At 47.9% G+C, this 23,317-nt stretch overlaps 1 protein-coding gene across 4 annotated transcripts in view; it reads left to right on the top strand.

The window, feature by feature from the left end:
* IGSF3 (immunoglobulin superfamily member 3) overlaps nt 1-23,317 on the top strand; it is a 93,023-nt gene that overhangs the window by 24,392 nt on the left and 45,314 nt on the right. The gene's annotated exons all lie outside the window — the stretch shown is intronic.

Genomic DNA, 23,317 nt, shown 5'->3' with positions numbered 1-23,317 from the left:
AATTCTATGGAACAGCCTCTTGGGTGGTTTTTAATGGTGACCATCCTACCAATAGTACTTAAAAGTCTGGTAACATTTTAGGAACACTAATTGGATGAATACCGTTCCTAACTTTTTTGACTTAAATCATAATAACACAATTCAAAAGCCCTTCTCCAAGCTTCCTTTTGTCCTCTGCTGCCCTTTTAGCTCTGCCCTCTGCCCTCTCAGAAGGCTGCCCTCTGCCGTGATCACTGCTCTTGTTTCTTTGAGGTTTATCTTTGCTCTGGATGCTGCTACTGCTTTTTCTTTTTTTTAATTTCCTATTGTGGAAAACTTCAAATGTATACTCAAGTGGAGAGAGTAGGATAATGACCCCCACGCACCCATCACCCAGTTCCAGCTGTTATCAGCTCACAGCCAGTCTTGTTTTATCTGTACCCTCATTCCCTTTCCTACCCTTCCTGTATTATTTTCCAGAAAACCCAAGGAACACTTATTATCTGCCCATGTGTTGTGGAAAATTCTTGTCCATTAGGCTGCATTTTTCAGTAATTTGTGTTTGCATTTAAAATCCCTCTTCAGAATAACAAGGAGGTAACATTTTGTCCCCATCAGATTGGTGAAAAATGTAGAAGCCAAACAATACCAGGGAGTTGACAAAGACTTGGAACAGAAGGAACACTTAAACCCTGACCTTGGAAATGTAAATTGGTGTGCCAGTGTTGCAGAGCGATTTGGGCAGCGCGTAGCGTGACTGAAGATACCCTTAGATGAATAATTACAAGAATATTCATTGCAGTGAAGGGTCGGAAACCATTTAAGCATTCATCAACAGGAAAATGAATAGATAAATTGTAATAGATACAGTGAATATTCATACAAGGGACTATGATACGCAACAATCAAAAGGAATGCACTTGGAGTGACAGATGTCAACAGAGATTACTCTCAAAAATGTTTTGTCAAGTAAAAAAAAGATGCAAAGTGCATTCAGCGATGACATTTTAAACAATTTTGAAATGTGCAGAAACTCTATATTGTTTTACATCTATAGTAAAAGCATAAAAACGGACGGGAGTGATAAATGCCAAGTGCAGGATGTTGTTGTTTCTGCAGTGGGGGCGGGGGTGGAATGGGACTGAGGAGGGGGAAATACAGACACGGGCAGCATCTCTAGGGCTTACTTCCTTGGGAAAAAAAAATTAAGCAAGTGTGGCAAAATATTAGGATTTGACAGTCCTGGAATAGACACAGGTGTTTATGCTTCTTCATTCAAAAATTAAAGAAACGTGCAATTATTTTCAGTCTTCTGAACTTGAGGTGGCTCCTGTTGTCGCATGATGTCATTAGCATCTAGACTGAAGCTAAGAAACGTGTCCGTTCCTGAGAAAATTCATATTTTGTCGTTCGATGACAGTGGGTTGTGGATCTCCTTAAATTTAATAGGTTCCTAGAGGCCCACGATTCCACGTATTTTCCAGACACTTATATTGACAGTTAGAAAAAGCCAAGTAATGAAGCCTTAATGATTTGACTTAACAAGTTATAGAAGAAGCAATTACATTGTGCTTCCTTTCTTCTTTTGGAGAAGGTGGGAGCCGCGTGGGGGAGGGGGAAAGGGGGACCCTTCCTTCCCTGTATGTAGTCTGGTCCTAGATGCGGACTCCTTCCCCTCATCTGCAGTCATTGAACACCCATCTCCACGCCTGAGGCTTGCACCGGAGTAGGACAGATGGTCCCGGAGGAGGTTGGATTTGGAGAATGAGGCCTGGGTGACCAGATGTACGCAGGATGGAGTTCCCATCTTTACCAACACCTACATCTTGGAGGCCTGGTCCCTGCCTGTCCATCTGCAGCTGTGCTCCGTGTACCTGTGCTCATCCTGGCCTTTTAGCCAGAGCCCACACTAGTCCTCTTGGTGAACTCACCCTTTGTCCTCTGGTTTTGCGTGTGCCCTGCCCTCACGTGTGGATGAGTGCCTCCCTATACCTGTCCCTGGGCTGCGTGTCCTTAACTCCTGTTTACTTCCCGAGATTCAGAGGAAGATGACTTCCGTGAGATGCCCTCCCTGCCTCTCCCCAGGCTGACCCCACCCTCCCATGGTCCCTGTGCAGTTAGCTCCTTATCTGGTTGGTGCCTCAGCCCATGCCCATCCCCCTACGTGTTACTTTTTCCTGGGCAGTGATGCAGGTAGAACGGCTCAGAGTACGGACCCTGGACAGATTACTTACCCTGTGGGCGCCACATTCATCTGCAGACAGGGTGAGAAAGGCACCGACCTCACGTTGTCATGAGGGCTAATTGTGCCCCACGTGAGGCCTTTAGAGCAGGGCCTGGCAGGACTCAGTGCTGAGACTAGCTGGTGCCGCTATTGTTATTTTCCTGCTTCCTCCCCCTTCCTCGTTCTCCTTTCTTCCATCCCTCCTTCCTCCTCCTTTGTCCTTATTGTTCAGTCACCAACACAGGCGGATGGAAACCATTGTAAGCAAAGCCTATTGGCAAATTTTGGAAGGACCAGGGGGAGATCCGATGGATGGGGGTGCGGGCCTGGGATTTGGACACCTTGAAGACCAAGGTGGAGGTATTTAGACGAGAAGGGACTGGCAGAGTGGAGCCCCTAGGAATAACACATTTTCTTAAAATTCAGTTGTATTTTTAATATGTGCGGAATGGCTTAGGACTTGGCATCAAACTGCATTTCCTGAGAATGCCTACTGTGTGTGCCAGCAAGAGGCATGGTGATGCAGTGCACCTGTGGGCGGGACAGGCAAGCGGAGGTCTTGTGCCCAAGCATCCTGTTCATAGTTCTCTGGCTGGATTAGGGTATTGTAGGGTTCTGTCTTTGACCATTCTGCACTTTCTCTGGTGAGTTTTGATGAAGGTGAAGGCCATAACTCATTTAAAGTCATTTAAAGAACTTAAAAACAAGAAGAGACAGCAAATATGTTGGATGGTAAGGAAGACAAAAAACTAGGTAGGCTGACGTTCTGCATTCTGTTACGATAGAACTGGGCTAAAGGCGAGGTTTGGAATCTTAGCTGCACAAGTGTGAGAGGGGGAGGCTGTGGGAAGGGCGGCAGGTTTTAGTTGGCAGGTACCAACCATGTGGTGTGGCCACCAAACAAAGCTGTCTTGTCTGCACAGAAAGAAATTTGGTGTCTAGAACCAGCGTGGTGGTCTGCTTGCTCTATGCCGGTCAGACCACAGGTGGGGGACGGCATGAGGTTCTAGGTAACACGTTTGGAGGGACAGAGGCAAACCGGAGCCTGTGTAGAAGAAACAGGGGAAGATCTTGGGCTGTCCAGCCTGGAGAGGAGAAGCTTCAGAGCTTCTAGATGGCAAACTCCTTGAGCACCAAGATGGTTCCTGTGCATCTCTCGTAGCCTTAGTACCTGTTTCAGTGTCTCGTGCCTAGAATGTGCTCAGTTATTACCCACTGAATGGGTAGACAAGTGGCTGGGCTCGTCCTGTGTCCAGGACCCCTGAGCTTAATTTCAGTTCAGAGTAAAGAAGAACTTTCTAACAGAGCTTCTCCATCTGGGCTGCCATCAGTGGAGATGAGCCACAGGTGTGGGGAGTCAGGCTTAGGGGGCAGTGAGACCAGGGGGCCCCAAGAATCATTCTTTACATCCCTGAGTCAGGGCTTTGTGTGGACGGAAGTAAAGGGAGTGGGTAGAAAAATCTGTGATTGCCAAGGGTGGCCAGGAACAAGTAGATTTGTAAATGAATCTGCTGGAAACTTATCAACGCACCCCTCCCCCCCGCCAAACAATGCTTTTTGTAATTTCTGGTTAAAATGCCCTAATTTGAAATAACATCGAGTAGGATTTAAGTTAATAGTGTGAATCGCAGTCCCATTTGCTCAGCCTCATGGCCCAGATCGGCAGAGCCATTTGTCACAGTTGGTTTTAAAGCCAGGAAGAAAAATACTCCTGGATGCTGGCCAGGACTTCTTGTGGAGATGCTGTCTTTGGAACATGGAAGGGGTGGGTGGTGAGAAAGCTGAGGTTGGGCAGAAGGAGGGCCATGTGCCGGGAGGCAGGAGATGGGGTGCCAGTTTCCGTCCCTGGCTTGCTGGTTGACCTTGGCCGAATCCTGCAACCTCTCAGGCCTCGGTGCCTGGTGGAGAGGGGGCCTGGCAGAGCATGCCTTCCCCAGGCTAGGCCAGGGACCTTCTCGTTCTTTTATTCAGTCAGCTAATATTTGGAGCTCCTCTTAGGTACCAGGCACCATTCTAGAAGCTGAGAATCCAGCGGTGCCAATACTTCTTCTAGTTTTAAGACCTAGGATGCTAAGAGTGGCCTCATCCATCCTGGAGACCAGCATTTCTTCCAGGCAGAAGTACATGCAGACTGTTGGGAGCTCAGGAAGAGTTGTCAGCAGCCTTCCTCCTGATGCTCTTGAGGCCTGAGAGGGAGGAACCAGGGCCAACTCAGAAGTGCATGAAAATCAAGCTGTGGAGATTTGGATCGCTGAACACATGTTCCCCAGAGCACCTCTGAGAATGGAAGGAACCGTAAAACTGGTGTAGGGAAAGTGGTCGTGGAGTGAGGCTGTCTGCAGGGCAGGGCCCCCCCTTTGCTGGAGGAGGCTGTGGGAGGCCTCAGGTGGGCTGGTGGGTGGGGGGAGGGTGGTGAGGCACCTGTGGGGAGGCTTGTTCTTTGGAGTGGAGGTGCACTAGGAAGGGGGTTCTGGGAGAATGAGCGATTGATTCCTGCTGCAAGCATGTACTGGGTACCTGCTGCTGAAGTGCAGAGGGGCCCATAGAGATGGGTTACAGGGGGGCTGTGACTTCAGCTGCCCGGAGGCTAGCAGGGCAGAAGAGTGTGGGGCGAGCTGCCCCACGGGGCAAGGACAGCCTCGCAGCAGAGATGACAAATGGGCTGGGCCTTCAGGAGGGACTAGGAGTTGGCTGGGTGTGGGGCAGAGAAAGAGCCATTCCCGGGAAGGGCTTTGGAGTCTTCTGAGTTTGCATTTGTGTTGTGGGTGGAGGCAGAGGCCCCGTCAACAGGCTCTGGTCATTTGATTCTTGGAACGATGGGGGATATACTTCAGTGCCCAAAAAAGAGGTGGCCATCACAGTGTTCGAGGCTGAGAATTCTTTGTGCTTAAGCTGCCATAAGTCTTTTCTGGAACACTGTGGGTGTAAAACAAAAAATAGTCCTTCCTGCTCTGTGTGTGGGGAGTTGGAGGGATGAGGGCTGGGAGGTGGCTGGCGGGCCAGGTGCAGAGGGTAGCAGGTGGACGGAGGTATGGCTGCCCGAGGGGGCCACAGGAAGGGCTGAGAGTGACGGAGTCAACAGGATTTAGAGACGGTCCACATTGAGGTAGCAGAGAGGAACAGGGATCCCCCCCCTCTGCCAGGAAGAGAGCTGAGGAAGGCAGACATCAGTGGGGATTGTTTGGGAGGAAGTCAAGTATGGGCAGACACAATGAATTTATTTAAACACATTTCTGGAATTGGCGGCTCGACTCCAGGGCTTGGCCAGGCTCCGTGCCTCAAAACCAATAAGAAGTGGGGGCAGGGAGGAGGGGGCGCCTGGGTGGTTCAGTCGGTTGAGTGTCCAACTCTTGATCCCAGCTCGGGTCATGATCTCGTGGTTCACGGGTTCAAGCCCCGCATCAGGCTCCACGTTGGCAGTGTAGAGCCTGCTTGGGATTCTCTCTGTCCCTTTCTCTCTCTCTCTCTCTCTCTCTCTCTCTCTCTCCCTCCCCCCCCCTCGCCCACTTGTGTGCACATGCACTCTCTCTCTCCCTCAAATAAATAAACTTAAAAAAAAAAACAGTAAGCAGTTGGAACCTGAGGTGAGTTTGAGATGGGGTCTAGACCTTGGGGATTCCATTGTTTAGAGGCAGGTTATCAGTTACATAGAGCTTTTCAACCAACCACCCCTAATCTTGGTGGCTTAAAATAAGAATCCTTTTATTCTCTCTCTCAGGAATCCTGTAGGCCAGGACTTCAGGAAGGGTTTGGCTGGTAGTGATTCTGGCTTAGTGTCTTTGGTGAGGCTGCAGGCAGCTGTCGGCTGGGACTCCAGGAGGTGGAGCTATGGGGACCAGCCTCTCTTTCTCTTTCTGTGGACATTCTTGAGGGCTGGCATGGCTTCCTCCCAGTATGGCGGGCGCAGGGCAGTCAGGCTGCTTCCATGGGCCCCAGGGTTCCAAATGGGTGTCCTGAGAGAGCCAGGTAGAAGCCTCTTGTGACCCAGCCTTGAGGTCACGAGTGTCTCTACTGCCGTAGTCATAAGCCTACCCAGATTCAAGGGGAGGAGACTCAGATCTCATCTCTCCGTGGGAGCCATGTCAGAGTCAGGTGAGCAGAGCACATGGAACGAAGGTACCATTGTGGTCAACTTTGGGAAACACTTGCTTAAGTGGGGAAATGGCAGGAACACTTGAACTCCCCAATACATTACAGGCAGAGAGTTGGGGGCGCCACCTGTGGTTGGTGGGCAGCCCAAGATACTGGGCACACAGGAGAGGATGCGGCAAATGATGATGAGCCTGACGAACGAGATGTTCTGGGCCTGAGGACTTGGAGGGAGGGAGGTGCAGTTTGGCCAGAACCACGTGCTTTTCGGTGATTAGTTGTTTTCTTCACGTGCTTGAGCCCATCCCCCCCCCCCCCACCTTCCCCTTAGGGCTCTAAACGACACTTCATTAGGGGAAATTGTAAGTTATCTTAGTCTTTTTTATTGTCTCTGGATTTTACTTTGGCATAGCATGCATTTTTATTCATTTACTTTTGAATGAGTGAATGGATGCACGTGTTTAATTTAAAAAGATGCACAAGGATGTAGATGGTGAAGATTAAGTCTGCTCCTCACCCGGTCCCCGAGAGACTACTGCCGTTGCAGTGCACGAATGAAATATTCTCCCTGCTCGTCTGGTCTGGCCCTGAGGTTCTTCCCTCGCCACTGCCTCCTCTCCAGACCCGACGACCCAGCCACCTTCGCAAGAAGGCAGGGCCTGCGGACTCCAGGTCAAGCCCAGCCTGGGGCTCTGTTCAGGTTTTTCTGAACCTGTCATTTTAGATGTTGCTTCTAATTCAAGTTGGATTCATTCCACGTTGGTTCTTTATTTCTGCTTTGTGTGGTTTCTAAGTGTTCTTTTACTCCCAAGATCCCGATTTCTGATATTTTTTGTTCTGCCAGTTCCACGTACGTTTCCCTGGTACAGGGACGTCTGTATAGTTGGGGGAATCCACGGGCTTTGAATTTTGGTAGTACAGAATCACATAAACTTGGAGCTAAAATGGGACTGTAAGGAATGTCTTGTTGTTTTCCCTTTTTGTTTGTTTGTTTGTTTTGGTTTTATTTATTTATTGCACGTAGGGAATTCAGCCCTAGAGAGGAAACTGAGAGATTGTCTAATGTAAAAAACGAAACAAAATGAAACCAAAAAAACAAAACACCTCCCACAAAAACCCCAGACCAGCTCTGCTCTACTTCCTTGGGATGGATGTCAACCTGCAGAGACCCCCGAGTCCCTGGAGCAGGTGGTGGGAAGTTCCTGATCCAGCCCTGGACAGGAACGCCTGAACCCAGGATGTTCCAAATGGCTCGAGTGTGGGGACCCTGGCGCCGTGCCCGGGCCTGGGTCGACTTCTTAGCTGGCCTTCAAAAGGACAGATTGCAGCTGGGCTCTGCGCGGTACCTGAGCGCAGCTCATAGACACCAAAGTCTGTGTCTCTGCACTGCGCAGCATCGATCCGTAGCATTCGAAGCTATTTTTTTTCTCTCTGAGTGTCCACGAAATTCATTACTTTACAATGAGCCTGTCAGGGATCACCGCAGCGAAGAAGCTTTCCACTCAGGTCCCAGTGTCTCATTCTTAGCGAATTTTGCCTTAGCAAGTAAATCAAATATGCTGTAAACGCACTAATGTCACTATCCCCACCAGTGGGGATCTACAACTTTGTCAGAGCCCCTTTCTGTCTATTGCCTAGCCTGTTCCTGGTTGCGGCCCTTTACTTTTCCAGATTTGGCTGGAGGTTCTGCAGAAAGGTTTTTAACCACAGCTCCTTTGCCCGTAAAAAGCACCCCATGCAGTGGGGCCTGTGCTTGGCTCTACGGGTATGGTGAGTTAATCCCGCCAGACAAGGGGAGCTCTAAGTTAATGAGTACAGTCTCTCTTTTCCCTCCTAGAGCATGGATTTCCTGTACAGTCCGTGCTGAGTTCCGGGAGACAGAAACATATGGCTGAAAAAGGATCGCTGAGCAGGATTAAAAATTAATCCTTCAGCGTCCACGTCCTCATTTGTTGCCTTCCAGGTTCGGTTTTCTTTCTGCCTCTGAGGACCCCTCATTCGGAGTGTTGTGTGGTCAGTTACTCCACGGTTCTCTTGAAAGCGGTTTCGGAGACGCTGTTTAAATCCTGGTGGGTATGTCGCCTTTCAATGGCAGTCTTCTGTGCCGAGGGATGCTGGCAGCCCCTGCACCCCCAACCCCACACCTGTCCCCCCGCACCCACCCCCCTGCCACACACCCACCCGTAGCTCATCTGGCCCTACACAAAAGGCAACTGATAACTCCCCTTATCAGCACTAGATGCGTTGGAGACCTTCGGGGATGGTCAGCGTTTTCTGGTTTTGATTACCACGTAACTATTTTAAATGTGCAGCCCTAGCAAAGTGGTAACCTTCACAACCATATAATCAGAGCCCTCATTAATGGGATCATATTCTGGGTGGAACATTGGTTGTCTTTCCTCCCTTTTCTCAACCCAGCATTCGTTGATTGAGTCGTGTGAGTCGAATCCTTGACTGCCTTCTGGGAAGGGGCTCTGCTCTTGGTGACTTCTGCTGTGTCTGGACCTTTGTGGTTAACAATGCCCATTTGGGAGCTGTGGGGTCTACAGCTGATGGAGGTTTTGAGGAGGACCGAATGCCAGGTATTTGGGAACAGTCTTGAATTAACCGTCTTCTGGCAACTTTCTCAAATGGCTCAGTGGCTTATCATGGCCTATGAGGCACCTCCCGTCTGAGTGCCTGCCATCCATCAGCTGTGTGACCGTCCTCTGCTCCCTCTGTCCTGCAGAGGGTTGTTGGAGGAGGTGATTTCGAGCTGCAGGTGGTGGGGTGGTCTGGACAGTGGGGCTCTCAGTCCAATGATGACCTCATCAGCTTCCCCACAAACCCGCTTCCTCTGTCTTCTGCACACCTACCCAGTGGCCCAGATCTGGGAGTTGCTCTGGACAGCTCCCTGGACACCCTTTCAGGCTCTTGACCACATTTCTGTGCATCTTTTCTGCCAGACTGCCTCCCTCCACCTCCTGTGATCTGCTCTACTTGGGGCCTCAGTGGCACTCTTATGGATCACCGCGAGGATCCCCTGCTGGGACCCCTTTCCAGTCATTCCTGCCAGAAACGTCTTCCCAAGACATGATTCAGAATATATATTCTCTTTTTAACACCCCCTCAGTGACTCTTCATTGCTCTTGGACCAAAGCCTCTTTACCATGGCAATAAGCCCCTGCTTCATCTTGGTCTGAGCCCTCTGTGGGCCCTCCAGCTCCCTCACGCAGCTCTGTGTGGACTCAGCCTGCTCTGTGCCGAGGTCCGGGTCGTGTTGTTCCAGCCTCACCGAGCAGGAATGCCTGCTCATCCTGCTTCAAACTGGCGCAGGGAAGCGCTTTTCTCTGAAGCTCTCCTGACTCCCCACGGTTGGCAGGGACGGCTTGCCCTGTGTCCTCCATACGCCCTTCACAGCGCTGCTGGCTCTTTGCAGCCTTCGTTTACACATCTGTCTCCACCTCCCGGACTGTGAGGGGATTTGGGTCTTGTAGTTCATCAGCCTAAAGAACACAGCGGCTGGCAAAGGAGAGGCACCATCCGTATTTGTGGAATGGATGAACAAGGAGGTACTGGCTTGCCATCCACTGTGGCTCTTAATTTCTCCGAGCCTCCGTTTGCTCACCTCATCTCTAAAATGGGGACGGTACACTTCTCTTAGAAGACGGCTATGAAGTTAAAATGAGAACGCACTTGTGGAAAACACTAGTATGGTGCGGGTTTGGCTAATGCCAGGGATTTAGCAGGTCCTTAGTCCTTATGGCCCTTTTCAGGTGACAGCCAGGGATAAAGCCTCAGTTTCAGGATAACACATCCCATTACTGCCTTGAATCTTTTGTCTCCCTTCTGAGAGGTCTTCTGTCTTGCCCCTAATTAGGAGGGCGTGTCTGGGGAACACCTTTAGCGTCTGGGCTGGGTTTGCCACCATGGGGGCAGAGGCCTTTGAATCTTTCCTTCTTTGTGGGACCGTCGGCAAATGTTCAGAATCCCAATCCTGAAATCTCTGTTCCTCAAGGCTTCTCCAGGGCCTTTGATGGTGCGGCCGCCTTCGCTCTCAGGCTCTCAGTAGGGAACTACAAACAGCCTGTAACGCATGTCATGTCCTTGGCCCCCGGTATGTCAGAGGCAGCCTGCATGTTAATGCCGGAACTTCCGCTTTCTCGGGGACTCCTCCAGCTGGCTGTCACTCAGGTGCCTTCTTTGTACCCTGGAAGGACGCTTGTCATCAGGGCTCATGGTTTCCATTCATGCTGTGCAGGGGCATCCAGTTGGAAGAAGCAAGAGAAGAGATACGTAAGGGGGCTCGGAACAGATCAACATGGAATTGTAAGTTTAAAAGCTTGGAAAATTAGGAGTTTTAGCAAAGTGACTAAATAGCTTAAAAAAAAAAAAAAAGGAGATGAGGTCAGACCTGTTCTGCCAGACCCTTGAGCAAGTACGAAGCTCAAATAGAGGGCAACTGATTAACCATGCGACATGTTGCACCTGCCAGGTCACCTGGCCAGCCTGGCCCTGGCTGATTTTGCCATCATATTCGCTCTCAGCCTTTCCCTGTTTCACATCACCCCGCCACCCCTGCCCTGCACAGGCTGCCTGGCCACCCCCTCCCTCCCCCCCTCACACAACCTCAGACTCATCTGCACAAAAGCATTCACTCCTCTCTGACTCCTTTTTTGGGGGGTGAGGGGGAAAGCGGTCTGAGAATGCCTTTCCAAGTGTAATCCATGCAGAGTGTAGAATGCTTAGGGAGCACGACATGCAAAGAAAAACTGTTGCTTGTGACCCTACTGTCCTTTAGCGTTTTCCTGAAGATGAGCCCGGTTCTTTCCCCACACATACATAGAGGGATACGGGGCGTGGGGGGGGTTCCTTACAAAAACACTTTCAAACCCTTTAGAGCCTTTTCCTCCTTTACTTTGTAATAGGCTTTCAACATTTTATTTTATTTATTTATTTATGTAATGTTTATTTTTAAGAGAGAGAGGGACAGAGTGTGAGTGGGGGAGGGGCACAGAGAGAGAGAGGGAGACACAGAATCTGAAGCAGGCTCCAGGCTCGGAGCCGTCAGCACAGAGCTCGATGTGGGGCTCGAACTCATGAACCGTGAGATCATGACCTGAGCCAAAGTTGGACCCTCAGCCGACTGAGCCACCCAGGCGCCCTCAGCATTTTAGGTGTTCATAATATTTCCCTATGATTTTTGATGGCTTCGTAGTATTTCTCCACAGGGGAAGGGCCATAATTTATGTAATAGAGCCTCGCTCAGTGGACCTCTCCCTGCTTCTGCAAGCGCCCCACCCCACCCCACCCCTGCTCCATGTTCTGTCCCCCTTTGGAATCCCACAGCCCCACATACCTTCCGGGGCTATGTTCAGAAATCCCCGGGGCTGCTGCAGAATTAACCTTCACCTCCACGGTTCTCCTTTGTGTGTCTGTGCTCCCCAGTAAGAACAAGCAGGGGACCCGCTGCTGGCTACCTGGTAATAGTCATGCTCAAAGCATGTTCCTTGAATTAAACTGGAAAAATATGCAATCCAAGGGCTGCCCACAGAGAAGGGCAAAGTACAAGACACGGAACCACCAACAATGAAAGTCAAAGCTGAGAGAGGAGGAATGGCCAGGAATTATTATGATAAGGTAACAGGTGCTTGGGAAAATCCCCAGAGGCAGTGTCCATGCACTTGACTATTAATTTTTAGTTGAGTGTGGATGTTGGTGCTTTATTGGTGTGCTAGACATATTTCAGGATCCCTGGCCACTCATGCTTGAAACAGGGGGTTGCGCCCTCCCCCATGGTTCCTGCTGCCTTGTATACAACAAGGACCAAGGGGGCAGTGGTATTATGCCAAGTAATGGAATACAGAAACCTATCTGGTCAAGTCTGGCTTGTCAGTCTGGTCAAGTGTGTATCATAAATGGTCCCCAAATCCACAACTAAGCCTTTGAGGTTAGTGTCTGGGGATTTTGTACCAAGAGCCATAGTGGGATGTTGTGAGTATACAGTAATAATAGGCATATGTGAACTGAATTGTTGGAGCACAGAAACTTTGGCCAAGTAAAGGAAGCCCATCCTTGAATAGAGGAAGGCCTAGGTCACATGGGTCTCCAGTTCCGGGCTTTCTAAGATCCACGACCCATACTCTTAGGTTGTTTTGAACTTCCACAATATGGCTTGTCAACCCCCCTTCTTCACTCCCCGCCCCCCCGACCCCGCCACTGCCACTTGAGTTAGTTGAATGGGCCCCTGTGCTCAGCTTCTTGTGATTATCTGGCTAACATCCAAGAGGTGGTCCATGTGTGTGGGGATGGTCATGGTCAGGAGGATGGTCATCTCTGCTGCCAACCCATCTGCTTCTCTCACTGTCTCTCCCTTGCTGTCCTGCAAAGCCAGCCCTGGCTCCCAGAGAGAGCTGCCGGGAACCTCCAGAACTGAAGGTGGGTGTTCCGGGCTTTTCCTAACTTTAGAGAAGTGGAGCCTTGGAGCCTGCTGGACTCGTTGGCTCATAGGCTCATCCATCAGTAACATTTACTGAAGCGTCTACCAAGCCCCAAGCACTGAGCTCAGGGTGTGCACAGATAGCAGCTCAGATTCCTGCTAAGCATCACAGCATGACCTCCAGAAGACCAAGAGAATGTGGGGAGAAGACTGCAGCAGAGTTGGGAGAATAGCACTAGGAGAATAGCACTAGTGGTTCGTACAAGGAGCGCACACTGAGGGGGAGCTAGAGGGGCTGCACCCAGAGTAGGAAACTGGGGAAACAGTAAGAAGCCTGAGGGCCCTCTGAAGACCACCCACTGGAAACCTGTGTGTTCTTGGCAACTGGATATCCCCCATTTCTCACCTCTGTGTCTCCATGGCCTTGGCGTCGGGAGAGAACAGGGTGGGGGGACATTGTGTCGAGGGACACGGCACAGCCTCCTGAAGCCATAGCCATGGGTACCGGTTCACATCCAGGACTTGGTCTTGTTCCTGATGCACTGGACAAGCCCCTCAAGGCTTCTGCATCAGAGAAGTAACATCCTAATGCTGCCTGAAGGAACCCTTGTGGTGTTTTTTCAGGAAATATGTGGGCTTAGCTTCCTCCTCCTCCTGGGGCCACGAGAGCATCAAGGGGGACATAGAAGCCTGCCAGCTTCTAGGAGGAAGAGCCAGGTGACAGGGCGTGATGGGAACCAAGGAGGCGTCTTTCTGTTCCTCGTGTGGGACGGTGGTAGTGGCCAGTAAAGAGACTGTTTGGAGATCAGCACATACCTCTCAATCAGCCTGAGAACTTGGAGAAACTGGGACATCTCAGGTCCAGAAAGGCCCCCTAAAATAGTGTCAGCAGCAACAGTTATGAAATGCATGCTTGTGAGAAGGAGCAGGCCTTTGCTGGCCCCAAGTGAGGGTTCTTTTGCTGGAACGCACGTGAAGGTTGTGGTTCCAAGGCCACCAGACTTGACCGGGGAGCTGTGCTGTGAGGTGGCCTCTTACTAAAAAGAAATCAGCCTGACGCTGATGACCACACTCTACCCGTTTCTGTTATCTTTGAAACCGGATGGAAGGAAACAGTGGTCAGTAGGTACTAGGGTAATTACAGGGAAAGCATTTACAGGCAAGTAATCTGATTCCATCTTTTAATTTTTTTTTCCTCCTCCAGAAAACAGAAGGCAAATACTGGTATTTACATTCAGTTATAAGCATTTTCCGTTGGATATGCCGCCTTGAGTCCTGGTGGAGGTGGGAAAAGGGTCTGTTACCTGCGCCGTGGGCATGATTGGGTCAGGGCAGGCTGCATAGCTCCCCTGTCTCCTTTCCAGACGCCGTTTCCATGCTGTGCCATCCTTAGGATGGGGGCGAGGGGGCCACAGGTGAGGAGTATGAGAGGGTGGGTGGGACTCGGGGGCATCAGCCCTACCTTTTCTGGGAGTGGAGGGTCGTGGCGAGGGCTGAGTGACAGGAGAGGGGGGCTGAGGAAGAAGAGGGAGGTCTGGTCCTTGGGACTGGTCCTGGTGCCAAGCTTGTCATGGAGCGAAAGAGTCATGGACGTCTTGGTCCATGACTTGGACCACGAATTGCTCTGGTCTTCCCTGTGGGTTAAATGGTTAAGGAGAGAGAAGCTGGAGGGGTGTACAAATTTGGGCAAGGAAAAGGCAAAGAGATAGTGTTCCTAGACAGAGAACAGGTTTTGAATTCAAGTTCAGCTGCTTGATGCTCGAAAATCAATACTTGAGAGGCAAGTGAGGGCGGGAGAGGAAAGCTTGCTTTATTCAGGAAGCTGGAAACCTGCGAGGGTGGTGGACTCATGTCTCAAAGACCATCTTCCACAGCCAGGCAAAGCTGGAGTGGTTTAAAGGGGAAGTCAGAGGAAAAGGGGGGGGGGGTGTTCCGTCCAGGAGAAACAGGTGCCCTGGCAGGTAGTCCTAGGTGGACATGACCCTGGACAGATGTGCTGGCATCAGCCACAGCTGTTTTCCATTGTAGTCAGACCTTATCCTCTGGGAAAGTCGGGTCCTTCACTCGTCAAGGCCAGTGATCTGCAAAATCTCAAGAGAAGTAGGTTAGTTCAGCTCCAAACCAAGGGACTTAGGTCAGTGAGCAAGGAGCACATATCCCTTAGGACCGGTTGGAGTGCTATTATAGTAGGAGGCATGTGGAAAGAGAAGGGCATGTTGGTTATAGCAAGAAAGAAAGAGAGAGAGAGAGAGAGAAAGAAAGAAAGAAATTAAGCTAATATCCATCAATAAGGGAATAAATAAAATGTGGTGTAATTCCAGGAGGGGGTACTATACACCTATATAAACGGAAGGAGCTAGAATTATGTTTAATGTCAAAAACATTGAGGAGCAAAACCAAGGAATGTGTCTGTATGGAACCAAAGTGTTTATATGAAAAAGTGGTGACTGATACTGTATATTTTCAATGATTATATATACATAGATATATATCTGTATGTGAATGGATTTTATAAAAGAGTCTGGAGTGGTATATCATCCCTAAATCATGCCAATCTCTGGGGAAATGGTGGGGGGAAGCAGGATGACAGCTGGTAGTTGGAAGAGATTGAAGGCTTACAGTATTTTCATTAAAATGGCTTAAATATTCTAACTTAAGTAAATATTCAGATGTTTCAAGCATTTTTGAAGTCACAGTTCAGTCTTCTAAGGTGGCATCTTCAAGTTCAGTAATGAGAAAGGAGGCAGCAGCTTGGGAGCAAGGACCCAGCCCCGGGGCTCGCTCACCCAAGCCCTAACGCAGACAGCAAAGCAGCCTTGTCATGACTCAGCAGTGCACGTATCATGGAGGTCAAGGTCGGTTTGGGGTGAAGGGAATCGTCGTGTTTGCCATCTTTGCTGGTCCTGTAGCTGGTAGTCACACCTTCTTAGAAGTGGCATCAATAATTTAACATTAATTAATCATCATCTTTGGACGAGCTCTATTTTAGGTACCACTGGGGATTTAAACCAAAAAAAAAGGAGAAGAAGGAAAGAGGGAAAAAATACCCTGAGTGGTATTTTTGTCCTTGAACTTAAAACCAGGCCAGGCCCTCATCTTGTCTCACTTGACTGAATTTGGTCTCCCTGCTTCTAGTCCTGCCCTCTGCTCTGTCCTCTACCTGTCACCAGAGTAATGACTCAAAAACACAACTCTGATCCGTGACCTTCCCTTTCTTCCGCTAGCCTCTTTTTCCAATTCCCCTGTCCCAGAGGACAGGTTTGACTTTATTAACATGCCTTTCAGTGCCCTTTCCCACCTGGCACTCATGGACCCTTCAGCCATGTGACAAGAGCCCTTGGCAAACTTCTTGCTGGTCCTAGAATACACTAGAGTGTTTTTAGTGTGGCGTGAACTTTCCCTCCCATCCTTCAGGACCCAACTCAAATACCCCTACTTCCACGAAGTCTTTTTGGACCTACTCTCTCCTTCTGAGGGCTCTTAACCTTGCACTTTGCCCCTCACTGACGTCACATCCTGTTGTATAACAACGATCAGTTATGCGTATTTCCTCTGGGATTGTCAACTTAGCATAAAGCTGTATCTGATTAATCTCTCTCTGTTTCTGGCCCGGTACCCTTCATCTAATAGGTACTCAAAAAATGGTTGAAAGTGTAGTGTATGTCCCAGTTGTCTTTGCCACGTACCTGATTACTCCAAAGCTCAGTTGCTGAAAACAACTATTTATTCTCGCGGAGTCTGTGGGTCAGGAATTTGGGCGGGCATGGCAGGAATGGCTTCTCTGTGTTCCCCAGTGTCTGAGGTCTCAGCTGGGAAGATTCCAAGGCCAGGAGGCTGCTTGCAGCTGAGGAATCATAGGAGGGCTTGGCAGTGGTGCTGGCTTTGGATGGCAAGGTCTTTCGGGCTCTGGACAGGAACACCCTCCCCATGTGCCTTGGGCTTCCTCACAGCATGGCAGCCGAGATTCTTACACAGTGGCACGGACACTAGGTAGCAGAGCAGAAGCTGCATCACTGTTTATGACCTTACTCTGACATTCACAGGGTCACAAGCCCGTCCAGGTTCAAAGGGCAGGGAATTAAGCTCCATCTCCGATGGCATGGTCACATTGAAGAAGAGCTCATGGGACAGGAGTTTTTTTTTTTTTTTTAATGTTTACTTCTTTATTTTTGAGAGAGAGAGAGAGAGAGAGAGCAAGTGCGAGCGCGAGTGAGCAGGGGAGGGGCAGGGAAAGAGGGAGACATAAAATCCGAAGCAGGCTCCAGGCTCTGAGCTGTCAACACAGAGCCCAATGTGGGGCTTGAACCCGTGAGATCATGACCTGAACTGAAGTCAGACGTTCAACCAACTGAGCCACCCAGGCGCACCCCCCTTTGTTTTTAATGTTTATTTATTTTTGAGAGAGTGACAGAGCATGAACAGGGGAGGGGCAGAGAGAGAGGGAGACACAGAATCTGAAGCAGGCTCCAGGCTCCGAGCTGTCAACACAGAGCCCAATGTGGGGCTTGAACTCATGAACTGTGAGATCATGACCTGAGCCAAAGTTGGATGCTTAACCGACTGAGCCACCCTGGTGCCCAAAGTTCTTACTTTTTTTTTTTTTAAAGTTTATTTATTTTGAGCGGCGGAGGGCCAAAGAGCAAGGGAGAGAGAGAGAAACCTAAGCAGGCTCCGTGCTGTCAACGCAGAGCCCAATGCAGGGCTCAGTCTCACAAACCATGAAATCATGACCTGAGCCAAAATCAAGAGCTCATGACCTGAGCTGAAGTCGGACGCTCAACCAACTGAGCCACCCAGGCGCCCGGGACAGGAGATATTGTTAAGTGGTGTTTGGAAAACACACCTTTCTGCCCTGGGAGAAATTAGTTCCATAGCTAGAGCTAATATCATTTATCACTGGGGCTACTCCTGCACTGTTGGCTTCATGCCTATTGAGCACTTATTATGGGCCATGTACTAAGAGTTTTAAAGGGGGAACTCACTTAATCCTTCAACAATGTGGTGAAGATTGTATCTTTTTACAAATGAGGATACTGAGGCACAGAGAGGTTAAGTAACCAGCTAATGCTGTGAGAGGTCAAGGAGGGAGAAAATTCTGAATTAGATACTTCAGGTCTGTTCTGGGTTGTGGCACCACACATAGCACATAGGAGTCCATGGCTGTCTCAGGGAACATTTTTGATGGTACTAAGGTGTTTGTGCCTATGGTCTTGGGAAGCTAAGCACACGGCCGTCCTGGTTCTGTGGCTTCCCTGTGGGTATGGGGGTCTGTGTGTGCGCGCCCACACCGTGGTTAGGGCGCCTGGAGTGGGTGGTGACATTGACCTAGTAGGACCTTCTTTGTGAAGGTGCATTGACCGGCTTCCCCCACCGCTTGCCTGGGGCTCTGTGTCTGTAAAGTGAAGTCACTAGTAAGAGTATAGACTTCATAGAGTTGCTGTGAACATTGACATTAGTTAATACACATAAGGCACTTGAACAGACTTTGTACCTCATCCAGCAAGTGCTGGCTCTTGTTGGCAAGGGCCAAGCTTTGTGTCTGTCCCCTCGTCCAGAAGGAGATCACATGGAGGTTCTTTAAGCTCACGCCACTTGTTGTCCTCCCTAGGCTGAAGGCTAAAAAGTGGGGATGCCCAGACCTTGTCCATTCCTGGAGTGGCCTTCCTGACTGCTCTCTCCCAGGCACTTGTGTTCCGTGAAGCTTTTATGCAGCCCAGTCTCTGCTCCGCGGAGGGTCTGTTTGGCACTTTAAACTTGAGGGCCGTACAGATTCCCCATCATAGTCTTTAGGGCCAGGTTGGCAAGAAAACCCAGTGGTTTATCCTCACTTATCACTGATGTTTACCTGGCACATTCAGCATGAGCCACAGACTGAGAAAAGTATTAGTCATATTCGTGGTCTTGGAGAAGGTGACTGAACCTTGAAGGGCATCTCCTCATCTGGTAAATGTGGCTCTAATGACTTTGACCTTTCGTAGCGTGAGGATTAAATGAGATGATGGATGCAGAACAGTTAGGGTAGTGTCTGGCACACTAAAGTGCTGATCACTATCATCATTTATCTTCATTTTAAAGCAAAACATACTTGCTTATTTAAAATAATGGGAGAGGCGCTTGGGTGGCTCAGGCGGCTAGGCGTCCAACTTCAGCTCAGGTCATGATCTCGCAATTCACAAGTTTGAGCCCCGTGTCGGGCTCTGTGCTGACAGCTCGGAGCCTGGAGCTTACTTTGAATTCTGTGTCTTCCTCTCTTTCTGCCCTCCCCCACTCATGCTCCATTTCCCTCTCAAAAATAAACATTTAAAAAAATTAAAAAATAATAAAATAATGGGAAAATAAAAGAAGAGAAAGGGAAAGTCACCCATATTCTCACCACTCAAAGATTCAGCCTAGCATCATTATGTTTTCTTCGGTTGTTTTTCTAGGTAGATTTTTTTTTTTAAACATAATTTTACTACATATGCAACTTCGCATTTTTAACCAAAAGTTGAACATCAGTACTCCTTTTATGCGCTGATACTTCCAAAGATTTTTCCTCTGTTTAGATGATCTCATGTGGGTAGAAAGAAAGGGGACTCTTGAAATATTTGTTTGGTGGCTTTCGCAATATTATTTGATCTCTGGGGTTGCCTGTGAGATCACTGGATGGTACATTACATGATTCCCATTTTATGGATACGGAAACATACTAGCATGGCGGAATTTGTCCCAGCTGGGTGCTGAGTGAGCTCTGATGACTGGAGAGGCCACACTGGAAGAGCAGGTGTGGAATGGTGAGCTAGATCCTTTGTCACCTTGACATGCTCAGTCATGCTTCTTAAACATAGCCGTTGGGTCCCGTGCCTAGCGATGTGGCTTCACTGAACCCCGGCATATTCTAAAAAATGCGTGAGAAGCTAGTTTTCGCGGGCACAGTGACCCCTCCTTGTCACTAACTCCTGAGTCATACTGCCCCTAGCTAGGTTCATCTAGGACTTAGTACAGAGGAAGAAGTGAGAGCATCCTTGGACATGTAGTATCTTGAAAAGCTAGCTAAGCAATGCCATGCATTTGTTTATGTGACTGGAGACTGTCACAACTAAATCTAAAAGGACATGGCCTGTCCTAATGACCATGGACTATCTAAAGCAATATTCTTAATCTTTTTTTCTGGGTGTTGAATCGCTTTCAGAATCTTAAAATTTATGGACCCTTTTTCCAGAAAACACATACACGGGCACAGGACACAATTTTTCATTAAATGTAGGACTCACAGGTGTCAATATTAGTCATATACTGGTAGAAAACAAATTACCCCAGAACTTAAGGCTTAAAACAACAGTAAGTTCTTCTCAATTTTATTGTAAACCTAAAATTGTTCTTAAAAAAAATGTAGTCTTCCAAAAAAGGATTTTGATCGGAGAAGCTATGTGCGCTCTGTGAAAGCAGTAATTATGGCAGTTGTCGATAAAATTCTTAAAATGATACAAAAAGTCAACAAACAACACACACACACACACACACACACAAACAGTAAACGTTATCTCATACAGTTTCAGAGCATCTTAACTGGGTGGCTCTCACTCTGTGCCCCCCCCCCGGGGGGGGTTGGGGTTGCAGTCATCTTGGCTGGCCTTGAAGACCCACTTCCCGGGTGGCTCAGTTAAATGCTGGTTGTTGGAAGGAGGCCTCAGGTAGATCTGCCCAGAAGGCTGCTTTGATGTCCTCATGACATGGTGTATGTGATCCCAGAGAGCAAGGCAGAAACCCTGTTGACTAGGCCTAGCCCTGGAAGTCAAACTCCATTATTTCTGCATTTCCTATTGGTCGCACAGGTCAGCTCTAATGAGTGCATAGGGTAAGGTATGGAGGGTGACCTCTGGTCCTCTCCATGTGCGTCACCGTCCCTGCACATTGACCTGGAGGTTTTCCTAACCCTGTCATTTAGGGTTTCTATATGGGGATTTCATTGCATGGGCATGGTTGATTAAATCATTGGTCGTTGGTGTTTGAGCTCACTCTAGTACCTATCTCTTCCTGGAGTTTGGGGGGTGGGGTTGAAATTTTCAACCCTTTAAGGAAGGCCAGCTCCACTCTTGAAAGTGTCTACAGGCCCACCTTGAATCATTAGCATAACCCCTTAGGGGAAAAAGGGGCTCTTTATGAATGACAAAACACGTTTCTATCACTCAAGAAATTCCAAGTGTTTTCAAAGCTCTGAGCCACATACCAGGGACAAAGACCAAATACATATTTTCTATTATACCGTGTTAGTCAATAAAGAAGAAATTTTATACAGCAATCATACCTTATTTTTATTTTTGGTTAAAAATTTTTTTCCTACGTCTATAACTAGAACATCTCTTTGCAGAGGATGGAGGTTGGGAGGGAGTAAAATGTAAAGAAGAAAATAAAAATCACTTGCCATCCTATTACCCAGTATTTTCTCTTAAACTTTTTTAGGTTTACAACAAAATTGAAAGGAAGATGCAGAAGTTTCCCATATGCCCCTGCCTCCGCACACAATGGCATCATGCATTATCAACATCACTCGTCAGAGTGGTACATTTGTTACCAGGGATGTACCTGTACTAACACATCATCATCACCTGAAGCCCATAGTTTACCCTGTGGTTCATTCTTCTTGTAGTACATTCTGTGGGTTTGGATAAATGTATAATAAAATGTGCCCATCATTACAATATCATACAAAGTATTTTCACTGCCCTAAAATTCTCTGTGCTCTGCCTGTTCATCTCCCCACCCTCTGCAACCACTGGTCTTTTTATCACCTCCATGGTTTTGCCTTTTCTAGAATGCCATATAGTTGGATTCTTATAAAGCCTTCTTTTAATTGGTTTCTGTCATTTAATACTATGTATTTAAATTTCCTTCATGTCTTTTCATGGTTTGAAAGCTCATTTCTTTTTAATGCTGAATAGTATTCTGTTGTCTGGGTGTACCACAGTTTATCTGTTTGCCTACTGAAGGACATCTTGACTGCTTCCAACTTTTGACAATTAGGAATAAAGCCGATATAAACATTCATGAGCCGGTGTTTGTATAAACGAACGTTTTCAGCACCTTTGGGTAATGCCATGGAGCACAAGTGCTGGATCATAGGGTAAGGGTATACTTAGTTTTGTTAGAAACCCCCACTGTCTTCCAGTATGGCTATATTACTTTACATTCCTACTAGCTATGAGAGTTCCTCCAGCCCTACATCCTTGCCAGCGTTTGGTGTTGTCATTGTTCCAGATTTTGGCCACTCTTACAGGTGTGTGATGGTATCTTTTTGTTGTTTTCATTTATATTTCCCTGCGGATATGAGATGTGGAGCATCTTTTTATATGCTTACTTGCCATCTGATATCTTCTTTGGTGAGGTGTCTGTTAAGGTCTCTAGCCCCTTTTTTAATCTGTTGTTTTGTTTGTTTTTTTTTTTCTTTTTGAGTTTTAAGAGTTCATTGTATATTTTGGGTAACAGTCTTTTATCAGATGTGTCTTTTGCAAATATTTTTTTCCCAGCCAGAAACTTGTCTTCTAATTCTCTTGATTTTGTCTTTCACAGAACAGAAGTTTAATTTTGATGGAGCTTAGCTTATCAATTATTTCTTTCACGGATCATACCCTTGGTATTGTATCTAAAAAGGCGTCACCGTACTCAAGTTAATCTAGGCTTCCTCCTATGTTATATTCTAGGAGTTTTATAGTTTTGCAGTTTACATTTTGATCTGTGATTTGTTTTTAGTTAGTTTCTGTGAAGGGATAAGGCCTGTGTCTAGATTATTATTTTTTTGCATGTGATGTTACAGTTGTGTGAGCACCATTTGCTCAAGACACTGCCTTTGCTCTATTGGATCGCCTTTGCCCCTTTGTAAGATCACTTCACTGTATTTATGGGAGTCTCTTTCTGTAGTCTCTGTTTTGATCCATTGATCTATTTGTCCATTCTTTCTCCATTACCGTGCTGTTTCATTACTGTGGCTTTACAGTAAGTCATTTTTTTTTAAATTTTTTTAATGGTTACTTATTTTTGAGAGAGAGAGAGAGAGAGAGAGAGACAGAGCATAAGTGGGGGAGGAGCAGAGAGAGAGGGAGACACAGAATCTGAAGCAGGCTCCAGGCTCTGAGCTGTCAGCACAGAGCCCAATGCGGGGCTCGAACTCACAAACCGTGAGATCAAACCGTGAGATCATGACTCACAAACCCTGAGATCATGAGCCGAAGCCGGACGCTCAACCGACTGAGCCACCCAGGCGCCCCTATAGTAAGTCTTAAGGTTGGGTAGTTTCAGTCCTTCAACTCTGTTCTTCTCTTTCAATACAGTGTTGGCTGTTCTGGATCTCTTGCTTCTCTGTATAAAATTTAGAATCAGGTTGTTGGTATATACAAAATGACTTGCTGCGATTTTGATTGGGATTGCATTGGACCTATAGATAAAAGTTGGGAAGAACTGATACCTTGACAATATTGAGTCTTTTTATCCAAGAACATTGAGTTTTTTTTCCATTTATTTAGTTCTTTGATTTAGTTCTTTGATTTTATTTAGTTCTTTACCATTTTGTTAGATCTCTACCTATTTCATTTTGGGGCAGTACTAATGTATATGATATTATTTTCAATTTC

The sequence above is a fragment of the Lynx canadensis genome, chromosome C1, assembly GCF_007474595.2.
Source record: "Lynx canadensis isolate LIC74 chromosome C1, mLynCan4.pri.v2, whole genome shotgun sequence".
NCBI classification, from domain to species: Eukaryota; Metazoa; Chordata; class Mammalia; order Carnivora; family Felidae; genus Lynx; species Lynx canadensis.
Note: the sequence above shows the minus strand (reverse complement) of the source record. Positions and strands in the feature narration are given on the sequence as shown.